Source organism: Plecotus auritus, assembly GCF_963455305.1.
Source record: "Plecotus auritus genome assembly, chromosome: 4".
Classification (NCBI taxonomy): domain Eukaryota; kingdom Metazoa; phylum Chordata; class Mammalia; order Chiroptera; family Vespertilionidae; genus Plecotus; species Plecotus auritus.
The window spans coordinates 61,576,008-61,591,574 of NC_137775.1; the positions used below are offsets into that span (position 1 = coordinate 61,576,008).

Consider the following 15,567-nt stretch of genomic DNA (forward strand, 5'->3'; position numbering starts at 1 on the left):
TTTATCAAACAAGAAGTTAAATATACTCCTGAGTATCACCAGCTCAAAAGCCTGTGGTCTTCACAACACACTGAATTGCTTTCTTCTGTGGCCATTATTTTAATTATCCTATCTAATAAAAGAGTAACATGCAAATTAACTGTCCCTTCGCAATAAAAATGGTTGCGCCCACAGCCAATAAGGAGGGAATATGCAAAGTGATGGGCCAAAATGACAGCGTCGGCTGGAGCCACGGAGCCTGTGGAGACCAAGGGAAGGTTTGGCATCCTGGGTCACCCCAGCAACCCAAGATGCCAAGCCTGATGGGAGAGCAGAGCGGGAGATGGGCGGGAAGGCTTGGTGTCCTGGATCGCCCTAGCAACCAGGAGAGTGGGGAGAAGGCTGAGCAGGAGAGTGGGGAGAAGGCTTGGTGTCCTGAATTGCCCCAGAGCAGAGTGGGAGATGGGTGGGAAGGCTTGGCATCCTGGATTGCCCCAGTGATCCAGGACACCAAGCCTGATTGGAGAGCTGAGCAGGAGAGTTGGGGGAAGGCTTGGCGTCCTGGGTTGCCCCAGCGAGAGCAGAAGATGGGCGGGAAGGCTTGGTGTCCTGGATCACTGGGAAAGGCAGTAGAGGGGATCAGGCCTGCAGGAGAAGGAAGTTGGGAGGGACCAGGCCTGCAGGGGAGGATAGTTGGGGGGGACCAGGCCTGCAGGGGAGGGCAGTTAGGGGGGACCAGGCCTGCAGGGGAAGGCAATTAGGGGGGACTAGGCCTGCAGAGGAGGGCAGTTGGGGGTGACCAGGATGGCAAGGGAGGGCAGTTAGGGGTTACCTGGGCCAGCAGGGGAGAGCAGTTGGGGGTGACCAGGCCTGTAGGGGAGGGCAATTAGGGGCAATTGGGCCAGCAGGGGAGCAGTTAGGCATCGATCAGGCTGGCAGGGGAGTGGTTAGGGGGTGATCAGGCTGGCAGGCAGAAGCAGTGAGGGGCAATCAGGCAGGCAGGCGAGCAGTTGGGAGCCAGCAGTCCTGGATTGTAAGAGGGATGTCTGACTGCCTGTTTAGGCCCGATTCCGGTGGATGAGGGGTCCCAGATTGGAGAGGGTGAAGGCTGGGCTGAGGGGCACATTCCCACTCCCCGTGCATGAATTTCATGCACCAGGCCTCTAGTGTTCATATATAATAAGTTATATAGAAACATAATGTGTTAATGCAGTTAGTTGTTTATTTTGCCATTTTCTTTGTCTCCACAGTAAGGAAAGAAACTGCTTCTGTGTGAGAGCCTCAGACCGTTTATTATCCTTTCTCTGGCTATAGTTCAGGACTGGAGTGAAGTGGATGCATCTCACTGCTGGGCACCCTGATGGGAGAAGACAAGGTGCATCCTCAGAGAAGGTAAGAAAAGACACACCTGCTGTAAACAACTTCTGCTGAAAACTTAAACTTATTTAGAATCATTGTTTGAGCATCACATTACTAAAGGCCTAATAGGAGGGAGTGAAATGTGATGAAAGATCTAGTTGACTGCTGCTAATATAGGAAATAAATGAAATTTAAATGCAGCAACATGCACATCTGTGACATATTGTATAGCACAATAGGCTATACAACGGCTTTCATCTTGATTAGTGGAGAGAGTACAGTAGGGAGCACCTTATAAATCAGCAGTTCTCTTTGTCATTTTCAATTTGTAATTATCAAACTGCCTGACTGAGAGGCAGAATAATGAGTGTAGTCTTTCCCAGACTTATAAAAAGAATTGCCTGGAGCCCTTGTTAAAAACACAGATTCCCAGCTCCACCCAGCCCAGATCCTGATGAATGAGAGCCTACAGGGAAATGCTTTGGAAATTAATATTTATAATAAATTTGAAGGTGACTTTTATTAGCTGGTAGTTAAGAGGATAGTGTTGAACTCTGTCATTTACTGTGTTGAGATGAAAAGTTATTGCACGTAGTCTAAGTATCAGTTTCCTCCTCTGCAAAGTCAGGGTGATAGTAGCTCCTTCTTGGTGCTGTCATGCACACCAAATGATGGGTGCAAACTACCACGGTGCTTGGTACAAATGCTGCATATGCATTAGCTGCTTCTACTGCTGCTACCATTATTGTCCAATGAGCTGTGATGCTCTGAGCCCACCCAATTGGAGGAAGTAAAACATACAAATAATATAGGGAATCTTTAAGGGAAAAGTAGATGAAGGAAAAGGTGCTCTGACAGGTTGGATGAGGACTGAGACATTCTAAGGTTAGAGGCAATAGAGAGAGTAGACATGGATAGAGTTCCCAGGGCAACCTAGGGCATCCAATTTTGTTAATATTTATGCTCCAAGTATTTGCTTTGTGTTCCCTACTCTGGGAGGGATTTAGGTGCTTGGGTCATTTGGCTTAATGAGAAACATTTTTGGAATAACTAAGACATGAAACAGTTTAATTAGTCAGTAATTTTATTCTCATTTTATAAAGTTTTCATTTGTGATGTGCTGATAAAAGGGTATCATTGCTTTTCATGACCAGGTATATCAGATATTAAAACACGTAGAGCTCCCATGACAACAAATTCATTAATTTACTCATTACATCTTTTTAGAGCATCTCCTATATGCCAGGCACTGTTTTAAACACAAAGGATATACATCAGTGAGTAGAACAAATAAACAGTCCTCAGAGTTTATGTTCTTGTGTACGTGTGAGGAAGAAGACACTAAAAAAAATAAGTAAAAAAATTATGTAATGATAAGGAGAAATAAAAACAAGGAAGGAGGATCAAGCATCAGCCCTGTGTGTGTGTGTGTGTGTGTGTGTGTGTGTGTGTGTGTGTGCGTGCACGCATGCATATACACACAAATTGTGGCCAGATCACATGGGGCCTTGGTAAATCCTTTGAATTTGAATTTAAGTGCAATGGAAATTTCTAAAAGGTTTTAAGCAAACAGTGTTTTAAAAAGATCCCTCTGGCTTCTGGAAAGCACATTCCAGGGAGGCTACGGAACTAGGAAGGAAGCTATTAAAATAAACTGAGAAATTGATGACAGCATGGGCCAGGGTGGTGGCAGTGGAGGTAGTAAGGAGTGATCAGATTCTAGAGATATATTTTGAAGATGGAGCCAAGACAACTTGCTTATGGAGTAGATGTCAGGAGTGAAAGGAAGAGAGGAATCAAACAGGACTCAACCTGAGCAACTGAAATACTGGAATTGCCATCCTCTGAGATGAGAAACTGTAGAGAAGCAGTTTTGGGGGTAGACCAGGAATTAGGTTTTAATCATGTTAAGTTACAGATACAGTGGAGATGCTAGAAGCAGGCATTTAGGTATAAAAGATCTGAATCTCAGGGGAGGAATTTGGGTCAGAGATATAAATTTGGAGTTATAAGCCTATATATATATGACATTTAATATCAAAACTAAATGGCATCACTGATAAAAGATACAGGAGACTGGATCAAGAACAGAATCCTGGGTCTTGTAAACTGTAAAATGTTAGGAGATGAGGAGAAACCAAATCAGAAGATTGAGAGAGCAGCCAGTGATGTGGATGGAAACCAGGTGGAGTGTAGGGATAGGTTGGTGGAGTGGAGTGTCCTGGGAGTCAAAGGAAGACATTTTTTTTTCAAGAGGAAGAGAGTGATCAATGGTGTCAAATGTTACCAAGACCAAGATGAGTATTTGAATTCACCACTGGATTTTGCAAAATAACAATTATTGGCAATTTTCATGACAGCAATTTATGTGGAGTAGTGGTAAAATAGCTTTACTAGCATTGATTAGGGAGAGAATGAGTGTAGAGGAATGAGAGAGAGAGAGAGAGAGAGAGAGAGAGAGAGAGAGAGAGAGAGAGAGAGAGAGAGAGAATAAATACAATGTCACGTGGAAGAACTTGGCTATAAAGGGGAATTTAGAAATAGACAGTAGCTGTTGTAGTGAGAAGTAAGAGTTGTTTTAAGATGGGAGAAATAATAGGGTGTTTTATAAGCTGAGGGGAATGATCCAGGGGGCAGGGAAATGAATGACACAAGAGAGAAAGGGAGGTTCTCAAAAGTACTTTCTTACTCCTTGTCTCCCAATATATACCCAAACATTCATATTCTTCTGCAGTCTCTGTTTCTATATTATAGGCAACAAAGCAAAGGCCCAAGGCTTTAGACAAACCAGACCACTTGTGGCTCCCCAAAGCCCCTGTGATGCTCAATACATATAGCCACATATAGATTTTTTTCTTTTGAAAAACAAGGAAAGGAAGGAAAGAAGGGAGGGAAGAAAAATCTTACTATATGTATTTTGGCAAATGGCTTTTTTAACCTGCTTCCTTTTTTAATCTCATTTAATTCTTACTATAACCCTTTGGAATGAATACTATTTTCTTTTTCCAGATGGGTAAAGTGAGTTCATAGTGACTAAATAGCTTCTCCAAGATCTCAGAGTTCATAAAAGGCTGTATCAATTCATACTCAGGTCTATCAGACCCCAAAAAAACAATTTCACAGATTTCTCTGAAGTGGGAAATTCATGATAGGTCCTTGGTTTGACTCAACTTTGGAAACAGATTCTGGCCTTTATGCATTTGCCTACATGATCTCATCACCTATATAGCAGACCCATTGTTAATTATATATGATTAATTATATGTGATTAAGCACTCCATGTTCCCTTTACTGAAAATATTCATTTCAAAGTCAAATGTATTTTGCTATAAAAATGATCATTCAATAAAAAAGATTCAATCCTCTGTAAAATTCTGTCTAAAGTTATCCCACACTTTCTTGATACATCTAGCAATGAGCCATTTTCTGAGACACCGAGGAGTCACGGAATTCTGCCTTTTAGATGAGATTAGCAGAGGGTCCCGATCTGCACAGACATTTTGAATGTGCATTGGATGGAAATTGTAACAGACAACTGCTGACAAGGGGCTTCCAGGACCAAAAAAACACCTGTGTTTACTTTTATGTGTGCTCAGATCTCTTTCAACCCCAGGTCTCTCGTCTCCTTCCTGTTGGGACATCTTGTTTCCCCATACCAATGTGCAAACTGTTAAAAAAGAGAATTTCTCTACCGTGTTGGTCCCTTTTTAAAACTCGAAGTTTTTTAGTAAAATGCTAATGGTACTTCCTCAGGAAGAATTATCTCAATAGTGTGTCCAGCAACTTTTTCCTGTTTGGCAGTCTTTTGGGGTACTCCTTACAACAAAATGAGATACATCAAAATTGTTCGGTTGAATAGGTTGGTGGAGTATAGGTAAGTCTTGATAATCAAACAGCTGCCAATTCTTCACAAATGGTGTGTAGTAGAAAAGAATGGTTGGGAAAAGTTAGGCAGCTTTAGAACACATGATTTTTTTTAGTCATATAATCAGAAGAATATTAGGTATTTAGTCTTTAGAAAATAAAGAAATAGGTACTCAAAAAGCATTTTTGAGTACTTGCCAGCTAAAGAATATAAAGAAATTAGATGAGTTTTCTTCCAGAAATCCCAGCCTACTGGAGGAGACTGACAGTTGGGTGATAACATAAAGACCTACCATTAGACATTATTAAATGATCATCTCCTCCAATCCTACCCTCAAAGTGAAACTCCTGTTAACTTTCAAAGTTATTATAGCTAATCCATAGGTTGGTGACAGGGAGGATAGCAGTAGAATAAGGAAAATGAAAGGAATATGCAAAAGTTGAATAAAATAGTCTTATGTATAGGGCATTGTGTAAAATATAAATAAATTGTTTTTACTAGAGGAAAGAAAAAATTCCTTACAGTTGAAAGTCAGCTCCATGACTCAATTTTTAAAAGTTTTTCTTTTTTTAAATCATTTTTTTCTTTCCACTAACTCTCTGAGGTTTAGGAAAGAGGTCATCCAAAATATGTGGTTTTGTGTTCCTATTTTTTTCCTTGTTTGGGGATGTTCATGACTAGGTTTATTAGGCAGTATTCACATACTCATAAGTTATTAATCTTTCCTTTGTGGTGTCTTCCTACTTCAGAGTTCAAGATATTTTTATAAAGATTAAAAATAACTTTTCTCTAGATGCCTGCGAGATGTATAGTAGGAGTTATTAAGAAATTAATTAATGGCTTTTTCATCCAAGCTTTCATAGTATGTTAACCAAAAATGTGTATCACATATTTTATGGTTACATATTAATGGGCCTGATCTTTCTATCTTATGTATCAGCAAGTTCTTATTTTTCAAGGGACATTTACTTTCTTTTGTTTTGACCTGTCACTTCCTCTTTCATATTTGTAAAGAATAATTATATAAATGTCACCTATGTAGTCATGCTAATATCATTTTTTTATTTTAATGCTTCTTTTGGATGCTTACCGTCTAGTATTTTACAAGCTGAAGAGTGCTATTGTGCAATTGTTTTTACCTGTTAAGTCACTGTTTCCACATTAATAATAGGGTAAAGATACCAGGCTTCAGTTTAGATTATGACAGTACCTAATGTCTTTTCCACATTTACTTTAAGCTGGGAAAAGATTTCCTCTCTCGTTTTCATGGGAATTTTATGAATTCCAATATGTATATTTTTCCAGCTGTAGTATTTTAATTGCAATTGGAAATTACCAGTTGAGATATCACTTTTCTTATGAAAAATTTCCTAATACTAAACTGATTTTAACTACTCAAGTGGCATGATTTTATTCAAGCTTAACTTAGAATTTTTAAAATTTCTACTTCATTTATTTGAATTGATAGTTCTGGATCAGTAAAACATTAAATTATATTTTTCTCATATTAGCTACTTTTCCATAAATGTAATTAATGTATGTGTGTGTGTGTTATAACCCTAACTGGGTGATTAATGGAAACTCCCTTGGTTAATATTGCTAAAATGAAGCCATTTGATCTGGCACTTGTTTTTTATTGTGAGACTTCTTGATTGTAAATGTTTATATGTCCAGAAAATCCATTTTGGTAATCCATTATAGCAACAAATCTCTATCTTTTTTCTTTTGAGTTAAATTGATTTTCTATTGTACATTTAATAGATATGTTCAAACAGACACACAGAGCTAAATGAAAGGTTGTGAGGCTCACATGGAATTTTGGCATTATTACAAAAGAATTTTTCTTGAACAACAACTTTTTTGTTGTCGTTGGAGGAAATGATCTGAAGTCCTTTCTAGCTAGGGTTAGAAATGACCTTATATCTATACCTTTACATACACGTTATCTATTTATTTTGCACTGACTTTGGGGTTGCTAAAGTTCTTTAAAGCAGCCTCTTAGAAACTAGGAGGGTTAGAGTATCTGCTATTCCAGGGTGCCAAACTTTGAAATCATCCCCATACTGAGTCTAATCTTTATTGAGGACAGTTATTAGATTATAAGGTAAGTTACAGGAGTTAATGATGGATGTTCTCCCTTAAGATACTAGAAAAAAATTGCCTCCATGAATATATAGCAAGCAGTAGCGATTTGATTGTACCACAAAGGAGGTTACATTTAACATCTGTCCATAATGATGAAAAACTGACCAAAAATGGAATTTTATTGTCTCACTACTTCAGTTTAAAATAATTTCTATTTTTCCCAAATGTCTTCTTATATCAAGCATCAAAATAAGGTTGATAGACTGTTCTGTGAACAGTTTTCAATCATGTTCCACATGCCACCCAGTTTTTATTTAACAAGGGGAACAGTTAATGGTATCACATATAGAATGTGTTATTATTAACTGTGCTTTCATTTAAATTTCAAAATGAAGACCATGGTGACTGTCCTGAAGGAACACAGTGAGCCAGTGGCACAGATGGAAGGGCTTCTGGATGTCAGTTCTAGGAGTTACAGGTGTCACTGTCTCTAAGGAAAATGTTCTCATGTATTCTGCAGGAGCCATCATACATACTTTCCTCTTTCCTTGTGTGTCATGGGAGCAGTGAACTTTTGTCTTACCCATCTTTCTTACTACATAGGTCACTTTAATGATGATGAAACTTGGCTTACTGTAAAATGCTATTTTTCTTAATGAAGCTATTTAAGGATATGAGAAACATGGAAAACATTTAAATACTGAGAAATATCAGTCCTCAATTGAAATATTTGGTCCTAGGCAAGTAGCTCGGTGTATGGAGATCATCTTTGTTGTCTCTTATATGCAACACAAAATATATTTTACATATAAAATGTAAACATAAAGTCATATGAACTCACTAAGAGAAAGGTATATGGTGTGATTATAGTATACAGTTTTATCAGGTTTATTATTTTATGCATTTAATTACATACCTGAAATACTACAGAAGTTAATGGGCTGGCTTCTCTATTACGACAATTAGAGGAAAAACTTTGCATTTATATGTATATTTTAATTATACTCTAGAAGTAGTTTCAGGAGTATATTATTATTAGTATATTAGTATACCAAAAGTTGTGAAGATAACTTTAAAGGAAAATGCACTCTTCTGCTATTTAAATTTGGTCCTTTTAAAAATTTATATAACCATCTCTCCTCCCTCAGATGAATCTGAAATATTGGATACAAAAAATTAGCTCATCTTATAGAATTTTGGAAAAGACCCAAAGCTGCTTTACCTTCCAACTTTAATTAAGGTGGTTTATGATTTTAAACTTATGATGTACTGATAATGACATTTAAAAAAGTCATCTTGTGGGAAATCCAGTCTAAAAATATTTTTTTAATTCAGTTCAGAGGTAAGTATGCATTACATTACTGCTCATTATTTGGAGAGTTTAGACCTTCCCCTTATGCTGTCCTTGGATTTACAACTCCATGCTAACGCATCTTCTGCAAATTTGCTTATGTCATCTCTGCTTCAAATATTATCACCAAGGATAAAAAATTGGAGTCTGCAATTGCAGGTGACTATGTTTATACAGTTGGGAGAGTAGCAGAATAATCCAAAAAATAGCATAGCTTGTGTATATGCATTAACTCTGACTTCCGTAGTGAATGGATCTTTATGCTCCTAGGATGTCATGTTACTGACGTCAGACTCTAGTCACCCGCTGATAATGACAATTGCATTGATTGCTTCAGCATCATCTGAACTCCTATGACTAAATATTTTCTCATAGCCGACAGTTCATTCAAAAACTCAGACTTAGAATTGCTGATGTTTCATTCTCTTTCAATGCCCAAAGTCCTCATCAATTTTAGACTGAATGTTGTCTTGAGATAGAGCTTTTCTTGACATAGAGAAATAGAGCTTTGTTCCAGATGTTTAGTCTTTTTATTCCCCGTGATTTTTTTCTATAGTCACTTACTGTTATTTTTATAAGTGCCACTTAAGCAGCTTATGACTGACAGTGTATCTTCATCCAATCCAAATTTAATACTTGTCTTTTTCCAAGGACTATTACCTAAGAATGATTGATACTCCCTATTTCTCATCCTCCAGCATACTCTTTTACTACCTTTAAGTATTTCTTATTTCACAAAGTTAATAATGAAATCTATTAATTATAAGCTAAGCCAAGCCATGTGATCTCTATGTTGATATGAAAAAGTAAGAAAAGCCTATAGATCACAGCAAGTCAGTCGAAGAGCAGGATAGTGATGTGTGTAACAGGTGAGGCTGTGGAATAAGGCCAATGTGGATTAGGTTGAATTGAAAATTTGTAACTTTCTAGTTGTGTGATATTAGTCAAGGTATTTTATTTCTTTGAGTCAATTTTCCACATCCCTAAAATGGTGTTGATAATGCTTTCTTTGTAATATTTTTATGATGAACAAATGAGATATTTTTAAAAGGCACTTATGGTGCACTGTAAGTATCTACACTAATAAAAGAGAAACATGCAAATTGACCATACCTCCGTGACGACCACCAGCCAATCAGGAGTGAATATGCAAATTAACCCAACAAATATGGTGGGTTAATTTGCATACACAGGTGCAGAGCAAAGACTGAAGGCTCCTGCCCAAGCGAAGACTGAAGACTGAAGACTGAAGACTGACGACTGAAGACTGAAGACTGACGACTGAAGAATGAAGACTGAAGACTGAAGAGGCTTGGCTTCTTCACTGTGGCCGGAGCGAAGGCCTGGGTCCCGGGTGCCAGAGGAAAACCAGTGCCAGCAGCCATGGGAAGGAAGGCCTATTGCATGAATCTTTGTGCAACGGGCTTCTAGTATTCATATAAAATAAATGGACTTTAGAATGAAGATTATTACTAGGAATAAAGGGGGATATTTCATAATCATAAAGGTGTAAATTCAAGACATACAATCCATAAATGTCTATGCACCAAATAATAGAACTGCAAAATATTCAAACCAATGTTGAAAGGAAAAAATAAACAAATTCACAATTATACTTGGAGGTTTCAACACTCCATTCTTTGTTTTAAATAAAGAAGATAGAAAGTTAATAAAGATGTAGAGATCTCAAAAAATTAATAAAGATGTAGAAGTCTCATTTCTCCTCAAATTAAAGTATAAATTCAGCATTATCCCAATTAAAATTTCAGTAGATCTTCTTTTTCTTTTATAGTAGTTGGGAAACAGTTTCTAAAATTTATATGAAAATGTCAGCAATCTAGAGTAGCCAACACAAAGCTACATTGTTATGAGTTTTTGGTAAAATGGGAGACATATAAAGCAAGAGAGAATAGAACAGAGTCTAAAAATAAGCATATACACAAAGGATAAATTGATTTTTGACAAAGCTACCAATGTAGTAGAATAAGGAAAAAGTAGGCGATTCAACAGAGATGAATATTCATATGAAGACACATGAAGCTGATAGAAATATGACACACATTTATCATATATGTAAATCAATTCACAAGGGAATTATAGACCTAAAGGTATAATAGTTCTAGAAAAATGATAGTGTACATTTCTCATAAAAATGGAATAGGTAAAGATTTCCTACATCAAACATTTAAAAGGGATAAACCATAAAAATAATTGATAAATTGGATTTCATCAAAATTATAAACTTTTGTTCTTATAAAGAAAATTAGAAGGCAAGCCACAGACTAGATGAAGATATTAACAATACATATATCCAATAAAACTTGTGTCCAGGGTATATAAAGAAAAAAAAGAACACTAATAGTCCAATTAAAAATGACAAATTATTTGGACACTTCAGAAAAGAAGCTAAATGTTGGTCAGCTATCATTGGAAATGTCATTAAAAAATGCAACTTAAAATTACAGTGAGATACCACTACATACTCAGTAGAATGACTAAGATTAAAAAGACTGACAATAGCAAGTGTTGGAAAAGATGTGGAGGAAGTGGAGATCTCATAGAGTCTTGGTAGGAATATAAAATGAAACAACCATTATGGAAAATGGTTTGGCATTTTCACATAAAATTGAACATACATTTAGTGTACAACTCAGCAATTCTACTCAATAGTTAGCCTTAGGGAAATGAAGTTATGTGTCCACACAAAATTTCAAATAATGAAAGAATAAGCAAATGTTGGTATATTCTATAATGGAAGATTATTCACCAATGAAAAGAAAAGAATTACTGATTGACACAATATCATTGATGAATCCCAAAGGAATTATGGTGAACCAAAGAGGCCAAACACAAAGGAGTGCATATTCAGTTTATGTGAAAATCTAGAAGAAACAAATCTAATTTAGAGAGAAAGAACCAGAGCAATGGTGGTCTGAGGCTTTGATTAGCGAGGCTGACTGTTTGCAATGAGGTACCAGGAAACTTTTGGAAGGTGGTGGAAATGTTTTGTATATTGATTGTTGCATAATATTTGTCACACAAATGTACACACTTATCACCAGACTCATCAGATTGTCTGTCTCTATCTATCTATCTATCTATCATCTATCTATCTATCTATCTATCTATTCCCAAGAACCCAGTAGTACATGTTATTTGCCTGATTTTACAAATGAGAAAAACAAAGCTTAGTATAAATACATGTACTGCTTATTTTTATTTTCTTGTTCTCTGTAATAAACACTTGCTGATTATATAATTTAAAATATATATATTTAGTTGCTACCATAAGTTTAATTAATTTATTTTAAAAAAAATATATAGGTTTTGCCCTGACTGGTATGGCTCAATCAGTTAGAGCTTGGTCCCATGCACCCAAGGGCCATTGGTTTGATTTGAGGTCAGGGCACATGCTTGGGTTTCATGTTCCATCCCTGGTAGGGGCATGTGCAGTAGGCAACTGATCCATGTTTCTCTTTCACATCAATGTTTCTCTCTCTCTCTGTCTCTCTCTCTGTCTCTCTCTCTCTCTCTCTCTCTCTCTCTCTCTCTCTCTCTCTCCCCCATTCCCTTCCTCCTGCTCTAAAAAAAAATCAATAAAAAAAGACACCCACAACATATCCTCATGTGAAGATTTTAAAATTTTTAAAAAAATTATGGGTTTTAAGAGAGCAATTTCTAATACTTAGAGAAAATTTACTGCTACTATTTTTAGCATTTTTACTTTAGAGAAGGGACTAATTTCTATTAAGTTGATTGCAAAACAACTTTCTATAAATTGAATTTTATTTTCCCCTTAAAGTTTTAAAATTAAATTAGAATTTTGTTTGTAAAATGTTTTGAGATATGAAAAAGAAACAAAATTATTAAGTTCTAACTTCTAAAACCATATTTTTAAATGGAAAAACAATAGAATAATTTTAATGTTAGTGGATAAAGGAGTCTTCTATATATTTTGAAGGATAGTGCTGGAGTTTTCCAAAACGAGTACTAAGGTCTGAACCTTTTCCTTCTGCCTCACCACATTCATGATACTAATAAAATCATCACATTTGCAGAATGGGGATGTGATGTACCGTGTTTTGTTTATTTGCCCACAGTAGCATAAATGTTTAAAAGTACACCATGTGATGATCAGGGAACAAGATGCACAGAATCTAAGCAAGTGGTCTGCTTATTACTAACTGCCTCCATTTCTGTTCCACCTCCAATAAATTGTGGCAAAGCAGCACACAAATCTATTTAGCTGGATCTGTTCTGATCGCTCTGGCCACTGTTATTATTTATCTGACAGGTGTACCTGGACAGAAGTAAGAAATAGGCACCAGCAAAGGCACCAAAAATTCAAACTCTTAGAGTAAATGAGCTGATGGAGGAAGTCATTGACTGGCACAGTTAAAACCTTCAATTAAATTCTGGGCAGGAATGATAGGAGTGAGGAGCTTACTTACTAAAACTCCTCCTGAGTGTCTCTGAAAAATTGAATCTATTTTCTTCAAAGATGTTTAAAATCTGTTTCATGGTACATTCTATAATGGTTAATACCTATCTCATCCACCTGTATTAGTGAGATAAATATTGAATCTGAAATACTATATATGAGATTATTTCAGGTTTTCTTTTTGAAATTTGTTAGCTCGTCTTCATTTGAGCAAGTTCCTAAAAAATATTAAAAACATTTCCTCCACTGAAAAATATTGCTAAGAACTAGTTTTAGCAGTTAGTTTTCTTGCTTTTCCCAGCTAAGCCATTATATCTTCAAAACATCTATTTCTGGATACTATTTCGATGAAAAACACCCTAACAATGTAAAATCACACTAAATAAAGTTTTTCTCCAAACATCTGGCTCTGCTCTCTCATGAGAGTGTTTCTTATGCAATTACATAAGGTGATTCAAGCAGGCATTTGAGTTGGAACACAGTTTTCATCATTCTTAAAGGTTCTATAAATCTCAGGAAAACTGTAGTTGACATATCCAGCTAAAAACTTATTTTTTTTAAATGATCAGGTAATGAAATCCTGGTCTTTCATGTAAATATCTGTGATAATCAAGGAAACTTGTGTGATTCTGGACCCTACAGGCTCTGAAGTTTTCAATTTAAAATTGCATTCCGTGGAAAAGCATTGAAGAAAGCTGAGGGAAAAAGGCTCCGCCAGAATCTACTAACCTCAGGGCACTGCATAGGCGTTATATTGTTACAATTATTTTTATATTTTAGTCCCTGATATTATTTTTTTGTTCTCTCTCTTCATTTAAGTATTTTGTTTAAAAAACAGGCAGAAAGGAAGGAAGAGAGAGACAAAGGAAAGAAGGAAAGAATGGCGAGGAAGTGGGGGCAGAGAGGAAGAAAGGAGGGGAAGAGGAAAGAAGGAAGTAAAAGAAAGAGAGAGAAAGTTAATTAAAGGTTATGTTTACAGCAGTTCCCCCTTATCCATGGTTATACTTTCTCTGCTTTCAGTTACCCAGGGTCAACTGTGGTCTGAAAATATTAAGTAGAAATTTCCAGAAATAAGTAATTCATAACTTTTTTATTTCACCATTCTAAGTAGCATGATGAAATCTCAAACTGGCTTCCTCCATCATGCCTGGGACGTGAATCATTCCTTTATCCAGCATATACACACTGTATATGCTACCTGCCAATTAGTCACTTAGTAGCTATCTTGGTTTACAGATCAATTGCCGTGGTATCACAGTGCTTGTGTTCAATTAACACGTGTGTGTAGTAGCCTAATGTTATGTCGCAATGCCTTCACCATTCACCAAACTTCATCTCATCACATAGGCATTGTATCATCTCACATCATCACAAGAAGGGTAGTATAGTACAATAAGCTATATTAAGAGATACCATGTTCACATAACTTTTATTATAATACTAGAGGCCCGTTGCATGATATTCATGCAAGAATAGGCCTTCCTTCCCCTGGCTTCACTCCCAGCTGCCCAGGAGCCGGCAAGTCCTCGCTTCTGTCCAGAGCACCACTCCTATAGCTCCCTCTGCCACCCCTCTCCCCCTCATAGAAGGCGTCCCACCCCTCCTGGCCACTCCTCACCTGCATATGCAAATGAACTCACCATCTTTGTTGGGTTAATTTGCATAGTCACTCTGATTGGCTGTGGGAGTAGAGGAGGTACGGTCAATTTACATGTTTGTCTATTACTAGGTAAGATATTGTTATGATTGTTGTATTTTATTTTTAGTTATTGTTAATCTCTTACTGTGTCTAACTTATAAATTAAACTTTTTCATAGGTATGTATTATCGGAAAAAAACATAGCATATATCTGGTTTGATACTACCACTGGTTTCATCATCCACTGGGGGTCTTAGAATGTATATTCTGGGGATAAGGGGAGACTACTGTATTTGAATTCTGGTATAATTGAGGATTTTGACTGCACTGAAGTAAGCTCCATCTCCCAACTTATTTGCATGCTGATAATATCAGATGAATAATTTAATTACAAACTAATGGGATTTGCTGGCTAAGGCTTCCTTTGGAGGTAGAGAAATTTCCAGGATACTTTTATTTCTTCTTTACCCCAAATAATTTAAGTATAACTCATCAGCCTGTGGGGTCCAGAATCACACAAGTTTCCTTGATTATCACAGATATTTACATGACAGGCCAGGATTTCATTACCTGATCATTTTTTAAAAATAAGTTTTTAGCTGTAATCTTCATCAGATCACATCTCATTCTGATCTCTAGAAAGAAAGATACCTTCTGGGAAGAAGAAACCTCTCTAGTTTGAGGGACAAAAATGCTCCTTTCTAGAGTACTGATGACATTCTCTCCTAGTGTAAAGATTATCTGATTTTTATCTTAGATCTAGCATTCCTAAATCAAGTTCTCTCAACATTTTATCAAGAACATGATGGATTCAATTGTCATTGCAATTTGACTTGTCGGGGGAGTTT

General features: G+C 36.6%; 1 protein-coding gene across 1 annotated transcript in view; it reads left to right on the forward strand.

Moving 5' to 3' along the window:
• Positions 1-15,567, forward strand: part of TENT5A (terminal nucleotidyltransferase 5A) — a 149,952-nt gene that overhangs the window by 25,977 nt on the left and 108,408 nt on the right. Inside the window, exon 4 of the transcript XR_013960517.1 lies at positions 1,230-1,371. The gene's annotated coding sequence lies outside the window, so the exon portion shown is untranslated. The remainder of the gene's footprint in view (positions 1-1,229; positions 1,372-15,567) is intronic.